The 16,540-nt window shown below is 34.7% G+C and overlaps 1 long non-coding RNA gene across 1 annotated transcript; it reads left to right on the forward strand.

The window, feature by feature from the left end:
* The first annotated feature begins 110 nt into the window (after window positions 1–110).
* On the forward strand, window positions 111–9,962 carry LOC136854209 (uncharacterized). The gene is made up of 5 exons (XR_010857665.1): window positions 111–265; window positions 3,513–3,629; window positions 5,379–5,460; window positions 6,893–7,088; window positions 9,101–9,962. It is a non-coding gene; the product is annotated as an uncharacterized lncRNA (long non-coding RNA).
* The last annotated feature ends 6,578 nt before the right edge of the window (window positions 9,963–16,540 follow it).

Here is a 16,540-nt window from a genome sequence, read left to right on the forward strand (position 1 = left end):
AAATTTAACTATCATAATTAGCACTTATTTTATTCTTAAGTATTTTTGCAGCTTAATAAGCTGGAATGTCTTAATTATCTCTTGATTTCCTTGTTTTTAAATTCTCTCTACTTTCCAAAAGTGTCCTCCCCTCATCTTCACGATGTCCAGCAACCATGTTGTCCAACGTGTTTAAGATCATTGTCTGAGAAAGGTGTTGAAAGTAACCGGACAATTTGCAGTGTATTTGCAATTATTTCGTCACGAGTGTAAGATACGTCGACCAGTAAGTGTCTATCAACAAGGTTGGATTAAGTAAATACGTAGAGAATGGTAATGAAATGCCGTATTTAAATTATATAAATACCAGAAGCGCCAAGTTCTAAGAGAGGAAATCCATGCTGTAACCGGCTCTACCTTGAGCTTATTTAAGCGTAAAAACCGACGTTAAATGCCATTATGAAGTGACTCGATGGTATAATTTGAATCTAATTACATTGGTGATTATCCTATAACGTTGATTCAGATTATGATTATAGTTATACATCCCTAAAATGAGCATTTCCAAATTAGGATTTTGGTGGAAGTCAATCGTAGCCTATTAGCTTTCGGCTTTCACGGTTAAGGACGAACAAGGCGTATTTAAATATAATAAAATAGACCTTATTTGATGATTTGAGTGACTTAGGGGCATATTTAGGACCCAATTAGGTAGATCTAAGCCAGCTGTCCGTGGTGAGCCATGCTGTGGCAGTTGACCTTATTCTATAGAACCTGCTGAACAAGAATTTAAAGTAATATTCTATATAGTAGCTCCGCGCCTGTTTTTACCTTGGAAACACTTTTTTTCTACACTTTAGGGTTTCTGATACTGGCGGTGCATGTTTGTTGTCGGTCAAGTGGAATGTCCCTTCGCTGTGTTTAGTACTGGCCCCTGGGGGTTGGGTACCCATACGTTAACTGTTATTGCACTTGCTGGACGGGATATGAACCGTTCCAAACAGACGTACCCGTGCGCTGTCTTGTGAAGGTAGCGAATGGAAACCCCTTGTTGGATGGATTTCATGGGTTAATTACAAGGTAATTACACTCGAGCGGCAAAAATTAAAGGTAAATTCATATTTAGCAACGAAAAAACTGTAGAAAAAGTCAAGTTATAACACCGTCGGCTGCGCGGAGCTACCGTATAGTTCTACCGTGGAAGTTAATATTAGCTTTTGGTGTTCACGGTTAAGGACAAACAAGGCGTATTTAATCATGACCTCAATGAAGAATATATTCGTACTTCTTTAATTATATTTATATTAATATACTCAAAACTGCATTAAAATATGTATCCATATATTGTAGAGGTTATTACATGAATAATTATAGCCTAATAGGCGAAGTTTAATAACTCAAGGTAGTTCGTAGGTTAGTTTGTGGGCTAGTAGGCATGAATAGCTTAAGGTTTAAGATAGTTTTGCTGTTTTAACTGACAAATAGGGTAAACGATTGGGCATGAGACACATCGGTGGTAGAATTTTCACTTTTCACTTGATATTTTCACTTGATATTTAATTGGAGAAATAACAAAAAAATTAAAACTAAGAAAACCTTTCAAAAGATTGAAGCCTCATCAACAAAATGAGCTATAGGAAACTGCCATACGAACTAAAATAAGCAAGTGAGGTCTTCGTAAAATAAGTTAAAGGCAATATTGAATCCAATATGGTGTCCCCCCCAAATGCTGATGCAACCTGAATGGCGATTGGACACTCCCTTCTCAGCGCTCATTTAACAGGATATGTAATGTTTATCGATATTATTCAAGGTTTTAGTTCTAATCAGCATGATAAAACATTTTGTTGCCTATGCTATGAGACATGGAATTCCCATCTGTCATGTGGTTGAACCGAAATGCATTTTTACCTCGTAATCTGTGGTTTTATCTTTAATGACATCACAACTGAAGCTCCACAGTGGTTATTTGATTGTAATTATACACATTTTGTTCTTAATTCTCTCAAAATATCACTTAAAATATGTGAGCATGTTTGTTTATAGCACTTTACCCCATCAGAGTAGCGAAACTGGGCGGGAACAGTTTTCCAGCCTTATTGTACATGTGGATGCCACAAATATCCGCAAGCCGATGATGCATTAGTGAATTGTTTATGATGGACATGTAATATTTTGTTATGACTTTTCATTTATTTAAGTCCATATTACTATGTATACTTCTGAGACATGGAATGTGTACATAGGAATGTTACCACTTTGACAGAAATGCAAGAAAGTTGAATATGACAATTTATCTATAGTTGGTACGAGGGTCAAGATACCATGACGTCAAAATACAGGAGTGAAATAAAGGTTTTAAATCCAAAATTATTACTTGAAACACCATTATATTTGACAAAACTTACACTGTGTATGTGGTATATATATTACACTATGTAATATATATTAATAAGTAAAAAAAAAAGCTAGGAAAACACGAAAAATAGCTACATCATAATGTTCACAGCAAAAGTGTTGAAATTTGTCTCAGGAATCTGGTTTGTTCCAAGAATGAATACTTTCAAATGAATTATAATGAACGTGTAATACATTTACTCAATTTATAACCTTATTCTGGTCTTGAGCTACCTAATTATTTAAATCTCTAGCGCTCTGGCATCCCAAAAATTCATTAAGAGTTCCCCGTCCAAGCCCCATAGGCACCAGCGTTTACCACTGATCTCAAGGAAACGGTGTCAACGTCTATGGGTACAAATATTTTGCAGATTTAACACGGGAAATGGGCAGTTTGTTTACACAAGTGACTCTGGCAAATATCGAGATGGTGTCACTCGTCCACTTTTAAAGTGTTTTAAGTAAAAGTTTTGAGAGAGACATGGCTGGTAAGTTAGCACCGCGCAAAGCTAAATCTTCATGAACCTCTGTTTAATTGGAAGTATGCCATTATTTCATATTTTAGGAGAAAACAGTTACTTTGATAGGAACGTAGAGGTCTCAGCTTGTGTAGAGGGGGCACAAGTCTCGCTGATGCTGATGGGGGTGCGTTCAAATGCATTTTAACGTAGAGGTCTAAGCTTGTGTAGAGGGGGCACAAGTCTCGCTTATGCTGATGGGGGTGCGTTCAAATGCATTTTCTGGAAGTGTCCAAACAACGGAGGAATTACGCAGTGTATCGTTTACATGTACCTAGCTGTTAAAGTCTTTATTAGACAAAATTTTAGGTTATTGGACAAGATTGTAGGCTATTTAGCCTAATGTCAGAAGTTAACATAACAGGCTAATTATTGTTAGTTGCATTGGGCATTATTTTGGTTATTTAAAGTGCTAAGGTAAATGTGTTTTTGTATAGAAGCATACAGCGTTCATGATTTATTTCAGAGCTAAAGAGGTGAATAATGATTCAGTTTTTATCACAATATAACAACAAACTGCTGTGAGTGGTTATCAATCCTTGCAGTTTAAGACTTAATCATATATTATTTGTATCAACTCTTGTGAATAAGTAATTTATGTATTTTCATTTTGGATAGAAACGACTTCAGTGAAGTGATTGGACTCCCACTTTCATGCCAAGAAAGGTAAATTGATGTCATGGTACGATGTTAATCGAGCCTTCGTGATGGGACGGGAGTAAGCCATTGAAATTGGTAAGTTTATGAATAATTTATGAGCTTTTTTATTATGTGGTTTGATAATCTTGAAAGAAGTTCATTAACCCATCGATAACTAAAGTGTCAGTACAAGTGCAAAACTACTTATGTTATTTAGTAAAAATGCAGTCAGAAGTTTGTTTACATTAAAAGCTGTTGTTTTTGGTTGTATATGTACAGTAGTTTGTATATACAAGTTTGGAACTCAAGAAGGAAATAGTTAGGCTTATTAGGTTTACACAGTACTGAAGCCTGCTGTGCTTTCCAGAAGTGTCAGATTGAACAGCACACACTTGATACAGCAACATTCAGTAAAACATCAACTTAATAAACTTCTATGCTTGTCAGCTACATTATCATTATTTTTTTTATTTTTTGTCAAAAATGCAGGCTATAATATATAGTCAGTGTTACTTATCAGAAAGCCAAACTCCCAAAGTGTGCTGATTTAAGGTGCTACTGTAGTTTATGTACAGCACTCAGCACCTTTGGTTAGACATTTAGGTAATAGGATCTTGATTAGTACTTGGAGGTAAATATTTTAACAGGCAGCACTGTACGAGAGCTGTTATTTCAAGTTCTAAGCATTAAAATTGTTACTAGTTCGTTATGAATGTTGCTGTCAAGTTGGATGAGACTAATTGCAGGAAAAGAATGCCTTGTGTTCTGAATATCGTATCTGGGAAATAACGCATAATGACACTTCTTCCAGAGTTTATCCTCCTTTCTAAGTTAGAACTGTGATGTCTTTGTTTTGCATGCATATTCAAAGTCTTGTAGCTGTGTTATGGTGGTCAAGACAAAATTGTTTTTTGTAGTCATGTAAAAACTTTAAGCTGAAATATTTTAGACAGTACACTGAGCAGATTTGACTCCTCCACAAATAGCAAAAAGTTTAGCCATTTTGTATTTGTAGAGCCTAAAACAGAGTTGAGTTTTCAACAGGGTCGAGTTTTCAACAGGGTCGAGTTTTCAACAGGGTCGAGGTTTTCAACAGTTTTAGTTAGCTTTTAACTAGGTACAGTTTTAGACATAGTGGTGTTTCAAGATGCCCTTAAATGGACAGAGGATCTTAGGATCAATTAGTTTACTTTGTAGATGTGCTGCATTATTTGTCAAGATTCCTAGCTTGTAGATATTATTGTAGCTGCAGTCCATCTGCTACCCTGTAGTGGAGTAGAGGAGTCACTGCTCCTTACACGATGCACTGTAGGATTACTTAAGGTTCTTTGCAGCATCCCTTTGGCCCCTAGCCGGAACCCCTGTCATTAATTGGTGCTATTTGGCTTATCTGTGTTTCATGAATCCCCAAGGGGCTAGTACTAAACACAGCATCCCAAGGAGCTTCTGCCACGTTTAGTACTAGCACCTCAGAGTTGAATGTGAAAACACGGACTAGAGGCAGAATATACTAGTGATAAACAGTGTAGATCGCATACTAGAGTAGATTCATGACACTTAGACAACAAGCCAAAGTAGCACCCATTAATTTTACTGCATTGTGCCTCCATTCATATTCGCCTTTTCTGCCTAACTCTCCACCCTCTCTTTAACAGTTGTTTCATAGTGCAGCTGCTTTGAGGTTTTCCTTCTGTTGTTCCTTTCAAACCTTTTTAGTCTTTCGTTTTCATCATGGAATGACCTTCAATGCTTAAATTTTATATTCCTAATTCCATTCCATAATCCATCTGCTAGGGTGTAGATTTGATTCAACTGGCACTGCTAATAATACATCTTGTTTTTCAGGTTTCTGGGGGCCACATCTGGACAAAGCAGCTGGAAGTTCAATTTTTATACAATATATTATGCAGCCAATTATTGCTAAATGGTAAGAGATATCTTTTTTTCTTTACCTAATTAATGCTAAATAAACATATAGTTAATGTTCAGCATAACAGAAAATGTGAATGGTTAAAACCATTATCATTAATTCTTATTCACTAGGAAAGTTCTTAGTAAAATCAAAGACAGTTCATCAAGATAATGAACCTTGATCTTTCGCAAGAATCCCCCAAGCTTTCATGGATGAAGCTGAAACCCTTTGTTATGCAATTTTCAGTATTTTAGACATATGGTTTCCTGTCAATATTTGATCAATCCAAATTAGTGTTGAGCTTACGCTTTATGGGTCTTAATTATTCTTTATCAAGGCATTAATACAGTAACCTGTTTTGTATGGTTAATAAGAATCCAATTTGTTTCAAAGCTAACATAGCTAACTATCAAAGTAACAAGTTTTTGCTTGGGATAATACAGTACAGTAACTGTATTAAGGACAAAATTGATTAAACCTTCCAATAAGTGTGACATCATCTGGCATGTTCACAGCACTATTTAAAAGGTCGGTTGCATAAAATGCTGTGTTGTAAGAGGAGTTGGTATTCATTGAATGTGTAGACTTGAGCCGAGCACATAAATGACATTCCAAGCTTCATTTCTATTGTATAATTAACATTTGCTATTTTACTAGTAGTTTTATCATGGCTATAAGTAGAATGTGGAATAATTTGCTTAGTGCTGTTGTAGAATCTTTTGGTCGTGGACAAGATTGAGGAGAAAATTCATTCCTGCTCTCTGTTGATGTCTCCTGAATTCAAGTGTTTGGTTTGATTTTCTGTTCTTTCATATTTACTGCTTTACCACCTTTTCCTATAACTTGTCTCTTCCCCCTAGGGGGTAGTGCTGTCAGTTCACATTAAACAGTGTACTGTAGGCTTTACTTAGGTTCTTTGCAGCATCCATTCACCCCCTAGCTGCAACCCCTTTCATTCCTTTGCTGTACCTCCGTTCATAATCTCTTTCCTCCATCTTACTTTCCACACCTCCTAACAATTGTTTCATAGCACAACTGCAAGGTTTTCCTCCTGTTACTCCTTTCAAACCTTCTAATTGTCAGTTTCCATTTCAGCAGTGAATGACCTCATAGGTCACAGCACTTGGCCTTTGACCTAAATTCTATATTCTATTCTATTCTATAACTTGTGTCTTTCTCTGCAGGTTGATTTCCCTTTGGAGTCCCCTTAAGGGTTTTCACTTGAAGATTTAAAGAAAGTAAGAAAGTTAGCTGCCATTTTGTAAATGAATTTTATTATAAAGTTTGAACTGGTATTTTTTACACTCACACTTTATACTACAGTGCTTGAGGTAAGGAGATATGTAGGAAAACTATCTTGATCAGCTCATTAATGGAAGGATTAGGATATAACATTTCATATTTTATGTCAGTTATACTCGGTTCATAGAAAATTGACCCCTTGCAGGTTTCTGCTACAGAACCTTGTGAGCAAAATGGGAAAACATCACTGAATAGAAGTACTGTACTCTGGTGGTTTGCAAAGTAGGCAGAAGACTGATGAAAAATTTATTGGGGGAAGACATTCACCAAAATTATGACTGCTGGAAAAGTAACAACATAAAGATCTGTCAGGGTACATCTTGGCTATGATCACATACGAAGTAAGTGAAAACTCCCTGCATGGTACTGTCTTCACTCAGGATTTTTATTATTTGTAAAATTAGTTTTCAAAGAATTGCTGTTGAAGTTAACTATAAAATTCACTAGATTTCTTTCTTAGAGATTTTAAAGGTACAGGTATAGGGCCTCAAATTGCTAGCGCTAGGACCTAATAATTTATTTCAGGTGTTTGAGTTTAAGCAGTGGATCACTCTCATTAATATATGGTTCAGTAGTTTTTTGTAGTATAGCCTACTTCAGGAGTTCAGAAAATTTTCATCACTACAGCCATTTGAATCTTATTTAAATTATATATTGGCTGTACAGCAAAAAATACTGTGGTTCTTGGTTTTCATTAAATAGTCACTTCTAATCTCCTGCAATATATCTGATATACCCCTCAATAGATATGCAAGTCAGTCATTTTCTTTTCCTTGAAGTTTAGTACAGTAACAAGCTTGATAGAATGTTCTAAATGAAGTCTTTATAAAGTTAATATATTTTGATTTTGGCCAGTTTGCCGTAGTAGCCATTCAATATGTTAGAAAAATGACGGCAAGGAGAACTTTTTGATGTTCACATTATAAATAAGAGTAATAAATTGACTCATTTTTATCCTTAAATCCAGAAGTTTTCCCTGATTTAATTTTATCCAGATTTTGGTAAATTTTTAAAACTCTTAACAGGGTTATAGCCAATCCCAGGTACTTCATTTTAATGATACTCGCTCTTCTCTTGAAGAGGTTGGTTTCAGATGGTGGTGCCTTTTCCTATTCTCAGCAAGCTTGATGGAATAGTAATAATAATTTATTTGCATTATAAAGCTTCTGTTTTTGTAATAAAATTTACATTGAAGACCAAACTTTTTAAATGTAAAAGAGTTGCTGTTGTAGAGATTGAAAGGAATTATAGAAATGTATCTTTTGTAATGTCCCACAGACTCTGTCTGTGCCCTTTTTTGTGACAGAAACCTGTGTATAGGATACTTTAGGCTAGGCTGTAGCTAATTGTATCCCTACTTTGTTACCACGTAACCAAAAGAGAGAGATCAGTGTGCCTTGAGATTTCATTGGTTTTGGGGGATGTACTGCCTCTCCGTAGCTCCAGGACGTCTTTTAATTTATTTGCTCATAAATGTACCTAGGGAGTGCTGTTGGTTTTAGTTCTTATCTTTTATGATAGTAGTTCAGTTATAACTAATTTTGCAAGGTAAAGTGCAAAGACATATTAGAAAAAACATATAGTACCTTTTTGTGAGGTATACATCTCCCCATTTCAGTAAATCTTGTGAATATTTTGCAATAAATATACTCGGAATTTGTTACTGATTTTAGTTCTTATCTGTTTTGATATTGTGTGAGCTGTAATCAGAATTTTACAAAACAAATTACTAGCAAAAACTTGTATAACTTGGTAAAATTAGCATATTTTTATGAGCATCTTGGAAGGTACAGAAAAATTTTTAGACTTAATTCTTACACCATGTGCATTTGCATATCTACCTCTTTCCATTGATGCGTTTTTCTTAAATTGGCCAACCTTAAAGTTTGTCCAGTCGGTGGGTGTGCTTAATATATATATATTTTAGCCCATCCAGTAAGGGTTAAACTCTTAACAAGGTTATAGCCTATCCCAGGTACTTTAATGACGTTTGGTTTTCTCTTAAAGAGGTTGGCTTCAGATGGTGGTAACTTTTCCTGTTCTTAGAAAGTCTTAATGGAAGAAGAATAATTTATTTGCCTTAAAAAAAAACTTTTGTTAATATAGTGAAATTTACAGTGAAGACCATAGTTTTCAAATGTAAAAACAGTTGCTGTTGTAGAGATTGAAAGGAGTTATAGAAAGATATCTTTCAGAAAGTCCTACAGACATCATCTGTGCTCTTTTTTGTAACAGAAGCCTGTGTAAAGGATACTTTAGGCTAGGTCATAGCTAATTGTATCCCTACTTTGTTACCAGGTGACCAAAAGACATGTTTTCAATTATTTAATTAACTTCGCTCTTGGCATTTCAGTGTCTCCACAATGTGCAACTTCTGGAATGGAATGATTGATGACTTTTGAAGAAGAAGACCCAGATAAGTTTGCAAAATGGTTTGCAAGTAATTTTTTTTTTTTTTTTTTATTAAAATTCTCAAATTTTTCACCTTCCAAGTAATTTTGCAACTGTTTGTATTAAAATTGTCAAGTTTTTCAGTTTCCAAGTAATTTTGCAATTGTTTTTTTAATTAAAATTGTCAAATATTTGTTTCCAAGTAGTTTTGACATTTTTTCTTGTATTAAAAATTTAAAGTTTTTCAGTTTCAAAGTAATTTTGCAACTTTTCTATATAATTAAACATATGCTTTTAATATTTGAGTCAACATAGGAATTTTTAGTGCCCAGTTAAAGAAAACAAGAGTTCTTATGTTCTTGAAAATTTGAAAATTGGGTGTTTTCACAATCAAGTACTTTTGTAACCAAGACGTAGGTTGTATTGTAAAACTAGTTTCAAGATTATAGTATAATACTCAGTTTCAAGACATTGTCTTTCTTTGTGGATAAGTTAGTTCACAATGAAGAGAGGAGGTGTCTTGGAACCGATCTATACTGTAATCCTCAAATTTGGTTTTAATGTCTAAATTGCAGTTTGAAAATGAGCTTATAGCATATTCTGTAATTTGTGAGAAGACATTTCTGAAGGGACATTTTTCAGCTTGTAATTGATATGTAGACTATTTTCTATGCTGTAATTATATTATGATGTATGCTGTTATTCATTTTCACAGATGCTGTAATCATGTATTATATGAAATTTCCATTATTGTACTCTGTCAGTAAATATTTCAACAACTGTAAGAAAATATATATTTCAACAAAGACCAATAAAAAACAGAACTAGAAACATTCTTTTATTTTCCATAAGTCAAAAACAAATATAATTTATAAGAATATTACAGTATAATGTTTAAAAAAATTTTTTTTACCAGTACATTAGTGTCCCCCCCGAAATAGGGGCTGGCCTCATAAAACACATTATGCTGGCAAAAATGAGCCCTTTTATTCAGGCCCTGTAAACCAGAGGACCTATATAGAAGTCCCAAAAAGTACCGCGGATAATTTAAGTGGGTTAAAGTGTTTGTTTCTCTTAAGTGGAAAGTTGAAATCAGTACTTGACAACTGTTTAGTTGTTACTGGAAGCATTCTGTCACCTGGAACCTTTCCAGTAGGTTCAACTTTGACTGAAATATGTCTACTGAAGTCTTAAGCTGTAGAGATTTATTACTTGAGACAGTGTTAAGTTTTGTTTCCTTACTTGTAAAATCATTATGAACTTACTAATTTAGCTGAAATTCGTAAAAGTGTTCAAACCACAGAACCAGAAATAATCTGGACACAGAAGGACCTGAGAAAATTTGTCACTTGTAACTTGACCAGAGGTCACTTTTTTCAAAGTTCTACTTGACTAACTAGAAAGCAAATCTACCTCGTAAGTGACTGCTTCAAGTAACAAATGGAATGAAGACTGAACTCGTTTCAGTGATCTAAGACCACTTTTGGCCGTTTAGTTTCGTAATCCCTTTGAAGAACACAGCCAAAATGCTTCCTACTTAACATTATGACGTCTAAAAATAGGTCTACTTTACATGAACAGTGTGTTAAAAACAAGACTATAATAGAGTCCTTAAGTAATAATACCATTAAACCAAAAGGTTCCCTCTTTATAAGATGTTTTTACAGAAAGTCAAGGGTCATTCTAGTTTTGTTATATAACCCAACTTCCATAATGCTATGCATAGGCCTAGACTGAAAGTCCAGTTTATGAAGATAGAATATTTAGAAAGCGTTAGAATTAGCCATAGGTCTTTCACACTCCTCTGAGAGTGATGATTTGGATAAATGGTAAGGTGCAATCTACAGCGATACAAAATTCACCAAAGAACATAGGAATATTTCAAATACAGCCTTCAGTATCCAGCAAACATTTCCCTGTGTTTATGTTAAACATTTTGATTATAAGGAGAGTATTTCAAAGCTTTTAAAGTACATATACATCTCTTTAATTTGACCTGAATATGAACTACTTTTAAGTGTATGCTCAATCAGACATGTGAATGAAGTAATACTGTATCAAATCCGTGTGATTTACGCAGTAGTAAACCTTTGGCCTATTTAATATCATTACATCCGCAGGAACATTTGAAAGCCACTTATTACAATACTAAGCCTATATCTAGGTTACAATACTTTTTGTGAATATCTTCACCTATTTAATGCAAGTTATTAAAATTAACATAGGCCTATCTTACGTTATCTTAGCTGTGAAATATCTTTAGGCCTAGTTACGACCGACAATTGAAGCAGAAGCTTGAGAATGTGGTCATTTATTTAAGGGAAATGTACACACCAAATGAAAGTTTCAAAAAGTACTTCAAATGTGAATGAAACATCATTAATAATCAGACACTTTTCAGTTTATTTAAACTTCCCAAGTCACCATTGTCGGTAGGAGTCCTTATTTCAAGCTCATTTTATTATACCAGGTTACCAAAAGCTCTCTAGAAAGCAGTTAAGACCAAACACACATCTAAAAGTTTAAAAATTCACGCCATGCTTCTAACGTTGAGCAAAATACTTCGGAAAAGGGGATGGCATCAATGCAGGGTACTACCCTGACACCCTAAAGCTTCACCCCAGCCAACAGGTGTCCGATCGGACTGCTGTCACATTCCCCTTACATTGACGAATTAGCACAGGAAGTAGGCCTACCAAGGCATAGGTTTCTGAAGGATATACGAATGGTATTAAGGTCACCTTAGATACCAGAAGTACCATTCAAATACCTCTCCTTGAGGGACGCCAACCTGACCTTTGCATCGAGTTAAAATGTCTGTGCATTGTAAAGTTGTTTCCTGCATGTTCTGTGAATCTAAAAGGCTTAAAAATATTAAAAATTTGTCCTTTTTAATCATTTTTCTTTGTGCAAATGGCTATTTTTAGTCTCTGGTTGTACTTAAGAATTTTAAACCTTCAAAGACATATATTTTAGTCCTAATTGACTCTGACACACCAGTATATTCCAAGAAAGATACAGCTCACATAATTCAAGACCAAATTCATCAGCAAATATGGATTCTATTAATGCAAATAAATCCTTACTATTGCACATTTACAAGAAAGCAGAAGGCATATTATAGCAGTACATAGGCCTAAAATCTTCATCTACTCCCCCACAGATAAGAACCATTCTCTCTGAGCTTGCAGACTTATGAATGAGCTCCACAGAATTTAAATTAACAAACCAATCAAGGAACATGCTTTTGAAGGACAGAAATAGGAGAATTATACCATCCCAGAACTACAAGCCGATATTTTAGTCACTACAATGAAGACCCAAGACTGAAGTTGACATGTGATTGTACAAAACTTTTCTCTGACTATAATTCTTCTCCTTTCATTACTGGCTCTTTCGTACTAAGCCAGGATAAATCAGTTACTCTTCCTACTACTTGTGGCAATTCCTGACTAAATATATATAGAAAAACAGACATTTCTATCAAATACATCACTGTCTAATTGTGCAAATGAATCTCCATCCTATTCCTCACACGTGTAATTTTGGTTGGAATTCACTGCTGAAAAACTTTCTCACTAACAAAATGGGCAATTGTGTGAATGAATCTGGTAACCTCACCAAACACCCCTTTTTCCCTATTCCATAAAGAATTTGGACACCTGAAAGAATTGAAAAAAGTCAGAAACTATATACTATTCAAGGAACAGAGTCAGTACTCATTCTGGTGACAAGACTAGGTTAACCACTAGTACTAACCAAAGTTCAGTCTTTCATAAACCAAAATTTACTATTGAAAAACCAAGTTTATTCATGAACCAACCACAAAAATGACAGGATAAGACATTTATCCACCAAATGAAGCATCAAACACCAATGAAACTTACACAAACAAGCAAAAACAATTTGGAAATCAGAGAAGAACTGTTCCACTAAAATTTTATGACAGTTCTTTCAAAGCAAATCTTCCCTCTGGAGAACTTTGAAGTTTGTAATAAATGGAACAGACCATGAGAGAGAAGAGAGAGAGAGAGAGAGAGAGAGAGAGAGAGAGAGAGAGAGAGAGAGAGAGAGAGAGAGAGAGAGAGAGAGAGAGAGAGAGAGAGGAGTTACATAAAAACTAAAAGAAAATTTACCAAAATTATCCAGTACTTAATTATAACTGAATAAAACACAGTCTTGGCAACTGTATTGGCTCGTGAACAAGAGTAACACCTTATTAACTTGCAATGTAAGCAAGTTCACTCGTATTTACAAAGAGAATGTGATAAAACAACCTCTTTAAACAGGAAAACTTACAACATCTGTAAAAAAACAAACAGAAAACAGAATTTCCCTGCAACAGAAGCTATAACAATAGACCTATCTTATCAGCTGATGTCTGAATCACAACTTGCATTCAGCATCTAGACCTATAAGTCTAATTTTACAGATGATGCTAACATCATCCATAATAAACACTGCAGAAATGGCTTGATCCACTGACTTCCAACCTCCCACTGAATAAAAATGGATACCAGAATAAGTAAGGATAAAGAGTTTTACTGAGAGGTTCCTAAGAAATTGGGAAAATTAAAACAAAATGGGGCATGTCCCAGTATAGATTTGTGAGTAGCTGGTCACACAGAAAACATGAAAATGGAAGCTTATTTTAGCTAGATTTTGGTCACTTTCAAACTGGATTTAACAAAACAAGAAACTCCCAGACTGTTAACACAATACAGAATGAAATCTGTGATGGATTTACAAAGAAGGAGTTAGAATATTAAGCTTATTTCAGGCAGACTTTGGCCACTTTTTAAACTGGAGGGGCTTCCAGATTGTTTACGCACGACGGAATGAAATCCACAATGGATTTACTAAGGATTAAGTATCTAATAAATCCTTCAGGACTTCCAGGTACCCAGAATGCAATTATTAAATCCCTCATGCCAGGAACATGAAAAGGTACCAGAATGCAAGTATCTAAGTAATCCTTAAACAATCCTCATGCCAGAAAAGGTTAATCTAGACAAGATTTACGACCATAAACACATAACAAATCCTTCAGAAAAGAGAGAAAGGTATCTAAAATGCAATATTAAAACCTCCATGCCAGGGAAGGTATATCTGGACAGGATTTAGTATCACAAACACAAGATAAATCCTTTAGACAAGAGAGAAAGAAATTTAAAACAGAATTACAAACTACAGCAAGAATAAATCCCTATTAGTTAAGTATATCCAGGGCAAAAATATATGTGGACAGTACTGAATAAATCCTTCAAAATGGAGGGAAAGAATTCAGAATGGATTTAAGATATATAAAAGTATAAAATTCGTAAATCTGACACAATTAAAGTCAATTTGAAAACAGACTGAAGAAGACCACTTCAAAGGGAACAAATCTCGTGTGAATTCTGGAATGGAGGATACTAAATCCTACAATGTATAGAGTATAAAATTCATAAATATTACATAATTAAAACAGGTTGAACACCATCTCAAGGATAAATCATCCTGAAATGGAGGACACACTCAATCCTTCAAAATGGTGAGTGGAAATAGGATTCCATCACAGAGGAAAGATATCCTTGCATCCTTTGTAGGAGGTGAAAGTGCACTCTGCAAAGACACTGTTGTGAGTTGTGAAATTGTGATCCCTTGAGACAGGAACAGGACACATTGCCCTATGAGCTCTGGGTTCTAAGAGGCGACACAGGGAGCTACTGACAGTCAAATTTTGCTGTTCAAGAACTTCTAGTGAAGAAATGACAGTGTCAGTAGATAAGTTGAGTAAATATTCTACCCAATATAACCTTTAAATAAAAAGTTTCTGTACTGACAGCAGCAGAAATGGACAGCAAAATTGCTGAACAAGAACTTATAGGAAAAAATGGCAGTCAGGAGATAATTTGAATAAATATTCTCCTCACTATAATCTTTAAAAAGGTTTCCTGACCTCAGTTCCTATTGTAAAGACCAACAAAGACCACCAATACAACACAAAGAGACCTATTAGAGGGAGAGATAAGTTGAGCTTTACCATACAAAACCTTGTCAAACTGGTAAGATATTCTGATAATGACACAATTACTGATTAAGCATTTTAATTAGTCTGTCTGGTTTCAAAATGTCCCTGATTGCAACCAATAATGACACAATTATTAGCTTGCTGACTCAGTAATCCTGTATGGTCTCAAAAATGTTACTGGTTTTAAACCAAAACAATGACTCTGAAGCATTTTTTAATCCTTTAGCATTGGGTTAGAACCAATACCTCATAAGATATTAGTAATGGATGAAACTCTGACAATTCATTTCACTTCTTAGTGAGAAATGTCTCAAGTACTGTTAGACTCTTGGAAAATGTCTTAAGTTTGGATAGGGTCTTGGAACATGTCTTAAGTTTGGATAGGGTCTTGGAACATGTCTTACGTTCTGATAGGTTTTTGGAAAATGTCTTGGGTTCTGATATGCTCTTGGGAAATGTCTCAATTCTGATAGGGTCTTGGAAAATGTCTTAAGTTCTGATAGGGACTTGAAAAATGTCTTAAGTTTGGATAGGTCTTAGAAAATGTCTTAAGTTCTGATAGGTTTTTTGGAAATTGTCTTAAGTGTTGATAAGTTCTTGGAAAGTGTCTTAAGTCTGATAAGTTCTTGGAAAATGTTTTAATTTTGATAAGTTCTTGGAAAATGACTTAAATTCTGATGGGTTCTTGAAAAATGTCCTGGGAAAATGTCTCACATACTGACAGGTTCCTGAAAAATGCTTCAAGTTCTGACAGGGTCTTGAAAAATGTCTCATGTTCAGAGAAGGTCTTATAAAATGTCTTTAAGTTCTGTTAAGTTCTTGAAAAATGCCTCAAGTTATCATATGTTCTTGAAAAATGTCTCAAGTTCTCTTAGGTTCTTGGAAAATGTCACAAGTTCTGATAGGGTCTTGGAAATGTCTCAAGTTCTGTTAGGCTCCTGAAAAAATGTCAAATGTTCTGATACAGTAGTGAAAAATGTCTCAAGTTCTGATGAAAAATGTCTTAAGTTCTGATAAGTTCTTGGAAAATGTCTCAAGTTCTGATGAAAAATGTCTTAAGTTCTGATAAGTTCTTGAAAAAATGTCAAATGTTCTGATATGGTCTTGGAAAATCTCTCAAGTTCTGCCAGGTTCTAAAAAGTTACAGCTGAATGAATGCCTAACGCAACCTGTCACCTCAAAAATATTCAACCACTGTATATGTTAAGTGCCTAACACTAATACCTTTTGTAAAATGGATGGAATATGAGATACTTATCCTCTTAAAATTCTTTGATGAAGACTTATGGTCAGCTCATTAAATCCTAACAGATTTCCGTGATTATCCATTTTTTATGTTAGCTTTTTTCTCTCTGAGATAAGACATCTTTTAATCTCTCCTGCCTTGTA

Source organism: Macrobrachium rosenbergii, chromosome 28 (assembly GCF_040412425.1).
Source record: "Macrobrachium rosenbergii isolate ZJJX-2024 chromosome 28, ASM4041242v1, whole genome shotgun sequence".
Lineage (NCBI taxonomy): Eukaryota > Metazoa > Arthropoda > Malacostraca > Decapoda > Palaemonidae > Macrobrachium > Macrobrachium rosenbergii.